The sequence below is a fragment of the Lactuca saligna genome, chromosome 9 (genome assembly GCF_052625555.1).
Source record: "Lactuca saligna cultivar CGN05327 chromosome 9, ASM5262555v1, whole genome shotgun sequence".
Taxonomy (NCBI): Eukaryota; Viridiplantae; Streptophyta; class Magnoliopsida; order Asterales; family Asteraceae; genus Lactuca; species Lactuca saligna.
This window is the reverse complement of record NC_136425.1, coordinates 175,744,574-175,758,485: the sequence shown is the minus strand read 5'-3', so window position 1 is coordinate 175,758,485 and position 13,912 is coordinate 175,744,574.

The window sequence follows — 13,912 nt, the reverse complement described above, 5'->3', positions numbered from 1 at the left end:
ACAAATGAGCCATAAATCCTTTAAATAGGGTACAAACCCCTAAAAATTAGGGTTTCTCTATGTAGAGCCTAATTGCTGAGTCAGGGCCTTCCGAATCATCGGGTAAGATCTAATTCCCACATCCTCCTAAAGTCTCTACTCGACGAGTTGGAGCTTCCCAACTCGCTGAGTCCATGCACAAAACCCTAAAAACTAGATAAATTAAATAATACCTAGAACAAACATTACAAATCTCCCCCACTTGAACTAGACTTCGTCCTCGAAGTCTGCTGGACCAAATAAATCCGGGGAGTGGTCTCGCATCTTGTCCTTCGGCTCCCACATCCATTTGGAGCACCTGCAGTGCTGCCATTGCACCTTTACCAACTTCACTTTCTTTGTTCTGAAGAACCTTGGTCTTCCTATCTAATATCGCACAGGCCTCTCAATGTATTTCAGGCTCTCATCCACCTGAATATTTTCCAGAAAAACGGTTGCGGCCTTGTCGGTGACACACTTCTGAAGCTGTGACACATGGAAGGTGTTGTGAATCTGGCTAAGCTCATCCGGTAAATCCAAGTGATAGGCCACCTTGCCCACTTGGGCCATAATTCTGAACAGTCCTATATATCGGGGCCCTAGCTTGCCCCTCCTTCAAAACCTGATAACCCCCTTCCATGGAAACACCTTTAGTAACACAAAGTCCCCCACCTGGAACTCAAGATCCGATCGTCACCTGTTAGCTTAACTTTTCAGACGGATCTATCCGACCCAAAGCTAGCCGTGCACCTGCTAAATCAACCCAGTAGTCTTGAGCACTACCTCAGTGCTCCCCATGAGACGATGTCCAACCTCGCCCTAACAAACCAAGCTCCTACATCTCCTACCATACAACATCTCAAATGGAGGTCGATCGATACTGGCATGGTAACAATTGTTGTATGAAAACTCCGCCAATGGCAGGTACGTATCCCAACTCCCTCCAAAATCCAACGCGTATGCCTGAAGCATATCCTCAAGTGTCTGGATCATCCTCTCACTCTGGCTATCTATATAGGGGTGGTACGTCGTGCTAAAATGCAATTGAGAGCCCAGATCCTCGTGGAACTTCTTCCAGAACCTAGATGTAAATCAAACATCTCTATCAGAAACTACCGGCACTGGTACCCTGTGTCTAGCGACCAACTCTCGTACATGAATATCCACTAGGTTCTCTGTATATATACTCATTCGGAATAAAGTGGGCACTCTTCGTCAACTTGTCCACAATCACCCATATGGCGTCCACACCCCTCGTTGTCCTCGGTAACTTCGTGATGAAGTCCATAGTGATATCTTTCCACTTCCACATGGGAATGGGTAGCTACTAAACCTTGCCATGAGGTCGCTGATTCTAAATAAGGTGAAACTAACATGATAGTGTATAAAAACACTGGATTTTGAAGAAACACTTACCAAATTCTAAGAACAAGCTTGGAGATTTAATCCTTGGAAGCTTGGACTTGGTTCTTTGAAAGAATGGATGAAGGGAAATGAAATAAGTTGAAGAATAAGATATAGAGTGGTTTTCTATCGTGTATAAAGAGGAAAAGATGAGGTGATGTTTATTTTGTTATCTATTGGTTAATAACATTGAAATTTATTGGGTATAGTTTTGCATTAGAAAAGAGGAAACATCTAAATCACAAAGTCAACTTTCTTATCTTCTTTCCAGCTGAAAACTCGTTGAAACTCCTTAGTATTACCGAAATCACATGTGATTTCGGTCCTAGGTATGACTTTGACCAAGTGATTTCGGTCCTAGTGGTTTTTGGTCTTGGTGATTTCAGCCTAGGTGTGTTCTAGGCTTGTGATTTCGGTCATACATCATCTTTTCATGGTGTTTTCGGTTTTGGTATCACCCATTAAAGGGGTTTTTTTCGGACCTAGTGGTCTTTAACATGGGATTTCGGTTTTGTGATACTCACTAAAGGGTGATTTTGGTCCTAAGCAAACCGAAATTACTAGGTTGGTGGGATCCTAGGTCTTAAATACTTTAAATGCAGATGGAAATATTTATAATTCCTGGTCTTTCTTGTCGACTTTCAAGTATTTGTTACGACTATGATTTTCAAAATATATATATATATATATATATATATATATATATATATATATATATATATATATATATATATATATATATACTTATACAACTAATTCCCTTTTGGCTTTCAAAGTTTTATTGCAATAAGGTTATGTTGGTGTTGTACTTATACATAGATACATTTCAAACTTTGCTTGTTCCAAAATTTTCCAGTTGTCACACAACTGAAACTAGCAAAATTTTCCACTCGAAAAAGGCAATTTCACAATCCTTTGAAGAAAAGTAATCTACTTATCTGAAGCCTGAAGTCTCGAACTGGTCTGATTCCCTGACAGACCAACCGTACTGAACCAATGCTAAAACCATAAAACTTATCCATCAAACTATCTACTCGACTCATGCTCACCTACGATTAGTACTAGAAAACCAAATTGTAGACCAACTATTGCTACTGCAAACCCTCCCTGTGACCAGAAGGTATTAGATACTCCTTCAAGAGAAGTACTGACTTCCTTAATTGATGAACCGACATGCTGCTGCTAAAATACTAAAACCTCATCACTTGCCTGACCTTTACACAGGTAGAACCATCCCAGAGCACAAACACATAAACTAAATCTGGAACCCTTCATCTGAGGTCTCTAAGCACAAATCTTGAACGGATACACTCGAGATTCCCAACACGAGTTTTCACTTAAAACCCACTCAAATATGGCCATTCATATTCTTCTCGAAAACCCTTCCCTACAACTGATGAGAATCCAATTAAGAATTTGCCCCCAATCTCTGGCTAGAAACACTAACAGAAACATGCAGAACTAATCCTCAAAACATATCGACTGCGATCTTCACCAAAAACCAAACCATATGATGTACCAAAACCTTAATAACCCTTGACTCTCTGCTATATCATCACCAACCACTGCTTCGCTGAGCAAAGAAGATCAATCCAAAAAATTCCGTGTTACATCCAACCCCCTTATAGAATCAGGTGTACCTCCACCTGGACAACCACTCGAGACAATCATAAAGAACTTTATGACTTGCAACTTCCCAACCAATTCCCAACTTGAAAACCAACACGCTAGCAACATCTTGCGAACAACTGGAAATACAATACATACATCCTACAAAGACCTCCTGATTTCTGACTGATACTCCCCACAACCCTTGCTACTCCCTTTATCAAACCAACAGATTTGTGACTCGTATGACTCCCATTAGCGCGTCAACACCGAAAGCACCACGAACAGAAGAAATGAACAACCATGTTCACTAGGCCCTTAGCCTATGGCTGGAATATCCTTAAAAGGTCCTTAACATAGGTCTGGATTGCCTACGAGCCCACATCATGAGTCTGGAATGCCCTCCCTAGCCCTCAACCCATGTCTGGAATGCTCCCGATATCACAACTACCTTTCCCCATTGCATTGCTCACCCAACTTTCCGGGCGTAAATATACTCACCTCATTCCATTGCCTTGAAGGGACCTAATCAATTTTCTCACAATGCCATCTAAGCACCACAAAGCTGTTACCAAAGCAAAACTTACAAACATGGTCGGACATGACCTACGAATAGGATAACGGTTGCGCTCTTGGTCCCATTCGAAAGTTGTAACCCAAAAAAACTATGCACACAATTCGAACCAAGTGCTACAATGATATCTTGCCCAGCTCACATGAACTACCCCCATACACACACTTAGAGAACCCATAATCTCATCAAAAGATGGAAGACATACCAAGGATAATCGAATTAGCACCTCATTCAATAATAGAAAACATCCTTATGAGCAACCAAAACAAGATCCCATAATTGATTGTGACTGAATGGATTCCGCCTCTACGCAACTATCTTGATAAGACTTCCACGGTGATCCCAAAGGTTACCAAAACCTGATTCTTCTATCAACCAAGTTCCCACTCCACCATTGAGGGTGAACATAACCAAAGACCCAAAGAACATCGAACATAATGAACTTGATGACAAATTAGTCCGGCCACTGAATCTTGATAGACACAATTAAAATTTCGAAAGAACATCTGCTGAATGATGAATCACACAATCACGTGCTTCCAGTAGTAAGGGTCCAATACTACTTTCCACACCTATCAATACTTTCCTCAAGGATCATCTTGGGTCCTCTAAGTCCTAGTCATAGAATACTCCTAAATCCTGCTCAACAACGAAGAAACCGCACTAAAATAATCCCTAGGCTACCCAAGGACTCACCCACACCCCTCTACCATCAATTGCTGAAAGACCCCTACCAATGTTAGCTAACCACTTCATGAATACAATTACATGCAACCAAGCTTAAATGATCCTTCGACTAAAGGAATCATCCCTACAACAGTTGGACTCAGTAAGAACTGCGGAATAGGTCCAAGCCCTTCATTATAAGATTATTTAACCTTTATAGCATGTAATTTTACTATATCCGTTTGATGGTTAACTTTCATCAACATGGGCCCCATAAAGCACAAAGCAAGCAACATTCGAGTAGAGAAGCCGACTGGCACTAAAACACAATAAAATCATATAGATCCTCATGTAAGTCCCAAAACTATGAATCTTATGCAATATCAATCTTAATTACTTAAATAATGTCAAGTGTTAATTAAGTATGAATCAAGAACACACAAATTCACTTCAAAGGAACACGATTCTATTAGGAATAAATCGTATGGTACATATGAGCTTAATGCAGCCAAATACTAAGAATGGAACAACTAACTCCTATACAGCTACATACAACTATATATATATATATATATATATATATATATATATATATATATATATATATATATATATATATATATATATATATATATATATATATATATATATATGAGCCAAAATACAACGCCATAAAAGGCCCAAGCCCAACATTACAACCAAAAACACAATAACCCTATCAATAAAGTACTATTCTAAGACCAAGAACAATTAACAATATAAGCCCAACATAAACCACAAAAATATGACCTAATAATCTCGCCCTTGTTGTATTGCTGGCTAGCTTTATGGTTTCTCTACAAGGTGAATGTCAGATGCAGCTAACGCTCCTGCCCACAACTATCAATAATCTTCGCAATCATGCTGGTAAATTCTTTCGTAGCAGCCTCGAACATTTCATTTTCCACCATAAGCTGATTCCTAGATAAAGTGTGGATGTCAGGAAATCCCTAGGATCAACAAAACGGAACTGATCCTTTTCAGTCTTGATCACCACAGTGGCTTTTGCCTCGTCATATACCCAGAATTGAACATCATTTAAAGAACCATCAGGTATAGGCTAAGAGAGAGGAATATTTTATTGTTTTCTTTGTAGGCGGCCAAATAATATTTTTCAAGGTTGTATTGGTGCGCGGATCGATGACACCCTTGACCTTTCTAACGAATGAGGACATTTTCGACACGCCTGCAAAGTTATGCCTCGATTTTCTTTCTAGAATGTTTTTAAATGCCCAGGCATTATGTATATTTGTAGGATTGTCAAAGGGAGCATGGAATAGCCCTGCAAGACAAAATTTTGTCCAAGACAAAAATTCAACCTTCTTCTCATAGTATTCAATATTTCCGCTCCTCCGTTTCACAACCCACATGTTCTTGTCAGCTTCAAATCCCCACATGCGAATACCTGAATGATCGTCCTATCTGTCAGCAAATTTTCTTTTTCCAACTTCTTTGATGAACATCTGAGGTTGATCACCAGTTGCATTCTGACCAAAGTTCTTCATCAAAAGCATTTTATCTTTCCTCAACACACTTACTTTCTTCTATTTCTCCCTTCTCTCTTCAGATGTAGCATGACCAGAAGATAAATATTGATCAATGTTGGAATCCGAAGCAGGTTTAATCTCCACCCTTTCAAATGATTCAGGAGCCTTTCCATCATCAAAACTGTACATCTTGAATTCATCACCAAACTTTCTAAATAGTTTGACTTTGAGATCAAAGTAGAAAGATGTCAGAGATTTGTTTATTCTTCTGAGAATTCTCTTCTTCAAGTTCCAAAACTCTCACATCCAACCTCCCAATCAGCAGATCCTTTTTAATGGATTCTTGTTTCAGAATTAGTATCTCTTGTCTGAGCTCAAAGATGGTTTGTTGAGAGTCTTCATCACCTCCTTGTTCTGAGCCAATATATATGACCTTTCCTCTTGACTGAGGAATAAAATCTTGAAAAGCAAGAATCTTGGCCAGCTTAATGGATGCAACACCGTGCACTGGAAGTGGTGGGGTAGAAGAACTTCCGGAAGCAAAAGTTTTCTCATTTGCTACGAAATTAAAGTCATGGTCAATATTAGGGCTCTGGACGTCTTGATGAACCTAGGCTGATTCAAAAATTGGGTTGTGAACATCTTCTTGAACCTGGGCTGGTTCAATGATTAGGCTTTAAACATCTTTATGAACCTGGGTTGTTTCAACTATAGAAACTGATTGTTGTACTGGTTCAGTGATAAGCACTCCTGGCCTTGGATCTCTCTGTCTTTGCTTCTTTGGCACCATGGAGGCATTTGGTTCATGTTTATCCCTCTCAGATGGAGATTCAATAGTAATAGAAACTTCTTAGGGAGGTTTCCTTGCACTATATTGTAGTTCTTTGATAAGTGCATCCATCTATTCGGGCTTTGGAATATCCGATTGCCAGAAAATATTGATTTCAGTCTCTGTCTCAGCTGGAGTAATCACGACTTCATTGACTGGCTCCTTTGGTGGAAAAAACAAAAGAAAACTCATATCATCAATATCATCAAATTCATCATCATCATCATTATTATTGTTATCATCATCATCATCATCTTCAGAGACTTTAATCGAACTACTGATATTTGACCTTGATGGTGTCACGTGTTCTTCTGCCACAATAGCAATTGGAGTACTAGAAGCTTGCACACCTTCTGTCTCTGCAACTTTTCCAAATTTAACCAACTCTTTCATCCTTGAAAAGTAACTTTGGTAGATTGTCTTGATTGCTTCATGAGCCAAAGGTGTTAGGACCCAAGGCTTTCATGTGCAAAGTATCAGAAGATCTATCGATCTGGGGATATTTTTCATTCACAATCATTTGAAGAAACCTGGGATACATTAAGAACAGATCCTTCTTCCTCCCTTAGAGATTCCTTTTCATTTCTTCAAAGAAGTACTTTGAAAAGTTGTAATCCCAGTTTATTATTAAGGCAAAAATGGTTGAGGTTGCAGTCTGACTAATATCATCAAACCCTCCCTTCCTTCCAGAAATGTAACTCACAAAGTAGAGCCCTATAAACCTCCATTAAGGTGGCAACTACTTCTTGATCGTAGGGGGATAGGTTCCTTCGTAGCACATCTTCTCAAGTACTTCCTTCACTTGATTAACAGGGTACTCAATTGGGAATGCAGGAGCATCACCAAATTCAAGTACTTCTCGGATAACTTGCTCAGAAACAACTACTTGAGTTCCCTTCACCACTAATTCAATAAAACCAGCTCCATTCACTCCCTGATTATTAATTGAGGCATTTTTCCAGAAATCAACAATCAGGTCCTTGTAGATGACTGGATTAGAACGCAAAGCATGAGAGATTCTACAATTATTCAAACCCATGATCATAGATTTGAATTCTTTATGAGCAGCAGGTGGATCCATAAGATATCCAGCAACATTATGATTTTCAAAAAACTTTAACTGATTTGTCATTTATCTGCACCAAACGAGTCAAATGAGATTAATAAAAATTAAAATTAAAATTTATTTTCTCAAAAATCAAAGTTTGGTCCAAAAAGTTGATTTCGGTCAGTCTAGAGTTGTTTATGGTTGATCAAATTCGAGATTCGGTCACATTACTTTTGACCATACGTTTTCGGTCAACCATGTTGTTTTTGGTTAAATGGAACGTTTCCGATCAAATGGAATGTTTCCGGTCAAATGGAACATTTTTGGTCAAAACAAAATGGTTTTCTATCGGATCCGAATTAAACCGAAAACCCAAGAAAAACCCGACAAATCATGTCCTTGATAGTTATGCTGGAAAAACTCCATTAACCACCTTCAAATACTTCAAAACACAATGAAATGTTAAGCATGATGTTCGAACTATGTATACCTTAAGAAGATTTCAAGAAATCAAGTGAAATTTGATGATTTTGACACCGTCGATGAACTGTTCTAGCCTAGGGTTTTGAGAGAAAAGAGGGAAATTGATTTCGGTGAATTAACTGAGAATTTGAAGAATGAAGCTGAAAATAAAAATTATGTCTTTTATACCCCACCATTTGGGTTCTCAGCCTTTCGGGCCACCAAGATTGATGGGCTTTATTTAAATGATTCATTTCGGAGACAAACGACACAATAAAATTACATTTAAAATAAAATAAAATAAAATTTAAAATTTCCATAATCTAAAATGAAGACAAAGAAAGTCCAAATAAAATTAAAAATAAAAATTAAAAATAAAATAAACACACTTAAATAAATTCAAATATTTTGGGATCAATAGTTGTCAAGTAATTTATTAAATTTTATCAGGACACACCTGTATGAATAGCTCTGGTTAATCACTAGTATTGTGGTCCACTTAAACACAAAAGATATTGACAAAATGGACAGAGAATAAATGACAAGACATTGTGATTATATTCCTAAATAGACCATTTTGGTGACAACGACCAAGGATATTGTTGTCGACTTAAATTCCACAACGAGATCTACAGCAACCTTTAATTAATTCAATTTTAAGTTCACTAGAACCCTGGTTCACGACATACCCTAGCAATAAGGGAATTCCAAAGAGCTCTTTACTTTAGGTGAGTGCTCAATTATTTGGGAGAGGATAAATATAGAGATGCATATGTTGTGCCCCAGGTCAGATCTCTTCCAATCACGCAGAGGGGACATCATATGACTAACACATATAGAGGGGTAGAGAGATAGAAAGTTGTATATGTTGTGTCCTAGTTCTGATTTTCCAATCACGCAAAGGGGACATCATATGACTGACATAGATAGATAAATAGAAGCATAGATAGAGATGTAAAGAAATAGAGGTGTGTATGTTGCGTCTCAGGTTGGATCTTCCGATTACGCAAATGGGGCAACATATGACTGACATAGAGGATAAGAAAGAAAAATAATTTCACACCGACCTACTTTATCAGAACCCTCCAATCACCCTATCAGCACCAAAATTAAGGACATAAGTTTGTACATCGAAGAAGTGTTGAGCCACAGTTTTAGATAATTACTAGCTTTAATGTATCTTATAGGCTCGCTTGTTTATCTCACTGCTCAATCTATCTAAGCGTCATATGGTCAGTCCAAATGAAACTATCAAAGTCGAAATGAGTTAACATTGTCTAGTCCTTTCATTGTAAGCTATGCCTACTCCATTAATTTTGAATCCTTCATGCCTACCAGCACATTGAACACAAATTCTAAACATATCAGCTTCAGTACATTACACGCCTCTCATATTGCCGTTTAGCACTAGACTTCATATCACTTCCCAAGAATACTTACGAAAGAAAACATATTTTTGTATTTTTGATTGACAAATTTACAAAAATGGTCCCTGTGGTATGCATTTTTTTGGGTTGTAGTCGAAACCATGACTTTTTTGGCTTCGTGGTCCTTTTGGCCATGTTTGTATGTAAATTTTATCCCTCATAAAATTGAAATTACTACAATGCCCTTCTGATATATATATATATATATATATATATATATATATATATATATATATATATATATATATATATATATATATGTATATATATATATAATGTTTTTTCTATTTAATTTAAATGAAAAAGATAAATAATTAATTTGAGCCCACACACACACATACATATATATATATATATATATATATATATATATATATATATATATATATATATATATATATATATATATATCTTAACATAAAAAATGTGCATGTGAAAGGGGGTCATTCATGTGTTTGGGGATTTGGAGGAACGAACAAATCAAAAGCGATGAGAAGTTCTGATGGTGGTCATTCAAATCGCTAGGAGGGACAGAGTGGTCCATCTCCGGCGACCCTCTGAGGCTTTAACTTGCATCATCTCTGGTTAAGAGCTAAGGGAACAGGTCTCTGTCTTTGTCTGTTCAGAGAAGATGAAATCACGAATGGAAGGTTGCGATCAGGAAGCTGTGATGGTGGAGTGTGGTTCTTCAGTAGTTAAGCAGTCACAAGGGGGAAAGGCGAAGGCGACTATAATGGTGGAAGGGGGAAGAGCAGCCGGTTTTTCAAATGAGATCCTTCTCGGTTGATAGCTTACTCGTCGGAGTTGTGGCTTCAAATCACCAACAGTAGGCAGAGAGAGGAGGTGCTAGAGGTGACAGAGAACCAAGTGAGGATGGTTGGGGAGTTGTAACAGCTCGCTAGTTTACCAGTTCTTCTTCTTCTCACTTCATCGAAGCCAAAATCGAGGACCACTACAAATGAGGGGATGTTTTGAGTTGTTGATCGACAGGGAAGAATGAGTGAGGAAGGAGAGAAACTGAAACAGGGATGGCAGCCTTGGTTCGTCGGATTCTTTCCTCGTCAAAGATGTACAACGAGAGAGAGAGAGAGAGGGCCCCCTCTTAATTTATTAATTATTAAAATAAATATATTAATATTATATTTTAAACAAAATGAAAGAAAAATGTAAAATAAATAATCAAAAGGTATTACCGTCATTTCACTTTTCAGAAGGATAAAAAACGCAACGAAACTAGCTCAAAAGGACCACAAATCCAAAAAAGTCGGAGTTTGGACTAAAACCCCAAAAAATGCATACCACATTGACCATTTGTTGCAATTTTTTCTTTTTGATTTTTTTTTTTTTTAATTTTTTAATTTTTTTTTTTTTTTTTGTATTTTTGATTTCTCCCCGTAAATTTGTGCATTGAGGAGAAATTAAATAAAGAAATGCACAAATTTAAACACATAGAAAATAAAAAATAGAAATTTAATCTCCAAAACCATTCAGTTTTAGAAAGCCACAAGCACATCAAAATGAGCTTTACGGAAGTGTTTGTTAAACAAATCATCCGCGTTGTTATCAGGATGAATTTGTTCCAAACGAATGAGTTTACGCTCATAACAGTCTCGAATAAAATGAATTTTAATGTGAATGTGCTTGGTTTTGGTATGTTGAACACGATTTTTAGCAATTTGAATGGCCGCATCATTATCAAAAAAAAATGGAAGTGTCAAGAAAGTTCAAACCATAATCCAACAATTGTTGTTAAATCCAGATAACCTGAGAGCAGTAGGTCGAGGCAGCAACGTATTCAGCCTCATCCATTAAGGTCGACACCATTTGTTGTTTCTTGCATTACCATGAGACCAATCGGTCCCTTAAAAACTGACATCCACCCGATGTGAAGGGTTTTGAGCCTTCTAAAACTCCTAAGGTGTACACGCAACCCTATAAACCTTGGATCTATGTTTTCTCTGTTATATATGAAAATATTCAATATTCCAAGATTTTATCCTAACTAGCATAATATGAAGCAACTATACTACAAAAGCCTAGTTAGATAACATACCTTTTGATTGAGCTTGAAGTCTTGAACTTTAAGAGATTAGCCCCAATAGTGTGGAAGCCTCAAGTGGAATCACAAATCACCAAAAACACCTTGGAAACCTTAGAGAACAGTAAGCACACTAGAAATGACCCACTATTGTTTACTCACACACTAGTCCCATTTCATGTGCCAAGGACCCCTTTATATAGTGTGGTGGATTAGGATTACATTCATGTAAACCCTAATACCCATTACCTTTCATTTCCATAAGATCCATAGGTTAAAGCTCCGTGGACTATCCATGCAAGCCTAGCCCATTCCTAATAAGCATTAGCCCACACTATATAAATATAAGAGTCAATATTTAATTAGTTCCTTTTAATCACCAAATTAATTCTTGATCGATACTAATTAAATAATATGATTCCATATTAATATATTATAGCTTGTAATATATTAATATAAATCATAAACATACTATTCTAAAAAGACTATCCATTTAAATTGTTCCGGTGAAGTGCAACCCAAATGTACCATGCCAAGTCGGGTCGAATACATACCAATAATAATTATGGACTTACACATCTAATCCAACAGTCTTCCACTTGGATAAGTCTAAAACTATTAATGCATATCACTACAAAACCTGACTAGCAATCGTAGCTCTAAAAGCCGTTGTCGAACTCTGATCTAGTCAATGACTTGTCCATTAGATAAAGGATCGTATATTCCTCCAATATAGATATCATATGGACTGAGACATGGATTATAATCATTCTCTCTGTCCATTTGTTGTTTCCTGATTTCCGATTTATGACGACCGGCTAATGAACAAATCACATCCATCCAGGCTTGACCAAGAACTTAGGGGTGTCATCACTAAATCATCGAGGGGCCCACATATATCGCTTTTATCCCTTCAAGGGTAAAAGGAATGGATAAACTGCGACTCATATGCTTTTCCTACTACTTGTTGAATCATACACAAAGGCACATTTTATAAAATTTAGTTACTAATATGTTTCCGTGCAATCAATGTATAACCAACTCATAGTCAACAACTCATATCTCTAGGTTTGAAGAATATAAGATATTATTTTGTCATGATCACTCATGATAAAATCCATGAAGTGAGTCAAATGTGCGTGGGTTTAATCCAATACTCAGAACTTATGAGCACTCATGAATGTTGTAGCAACTCTTGCTATGTCCAATACCTTAGACATCTACAAACCAACTTCATGACAGTCTTGCGTTAATACCTACTTCCAACGTATTATCGACTGTGGATGGTTTGAATAACTTAGTCATTCGGGAAGAATGACCTATTTATTCTAGAAGTCAAAACATGCAAAGTGAAACACAAGAATAATCGAATCCAATATGGTCTTAGAAATTATGAATGTAAATAGAACACCTTTTATTTATCATTATATTGATTACATATTATTCATTGTATAATGTTTCAACTAATCAACTTTGTACTTGAATTAAAACAATAGTCATGCCATGCTCAAAGCATGCACACTATGTTTATCCAAACAATAGTTATGTCATACACCAAGTATGCACACTAAGTTTGTCTATTATCTTTACTTTGTAAAATAGATCGATTGAACATAATTCCAATGATTCTCATTTCACAATCCCAAATCCTTATCGTAAATGTAAGAATTCCAAATTCCATTCATTTACCGAGATTTTAAACTTATATGCACTGATCCTCTTGTAATGATTATGCACAAAATCATGAAGACTTGTCAACAGTCATTATAGAGTATTCCAATGGAGATAAACTCTATGGAAACGAAGTCTCATATTCAAAGTACATTGCTTTGAACATCCTTCTTGCATTAAGTTTTCTAATCTTACACAGATTGAATAACTTCCACCTATGGAGACATTTCCATATTCCCATTTTGACTATCACTTCTGACAAGATTTGCCTCCTTTTAGATTAAGTCAATATGGTCCTTCCAAAATTAACACTATACTTCCAACTATCCCTGAGCAACCATTCTTTGGTAAAACTTAGATTATCCTCGACAATTGCTTAATTATTTTAGTCATATCCAATTCTAGACCTTTTCCCCTCTTAATGCCCCCAGGAATTTGGAAAATTTAGAAAGGATAAATATTATAGCACATGCAATCGATCTTATACCTGAAGCATATGGGACACAATTCATGATGTCTCACATAAAAACATGATTATGGACCATGCTTTTGCTACAATCTTTTTATTTGCCATGTTTTCATAATTCTTGACTAAAGATGATTAAAACCTCAATCTAAGCTTTTAGAATCGAAATGAAGTA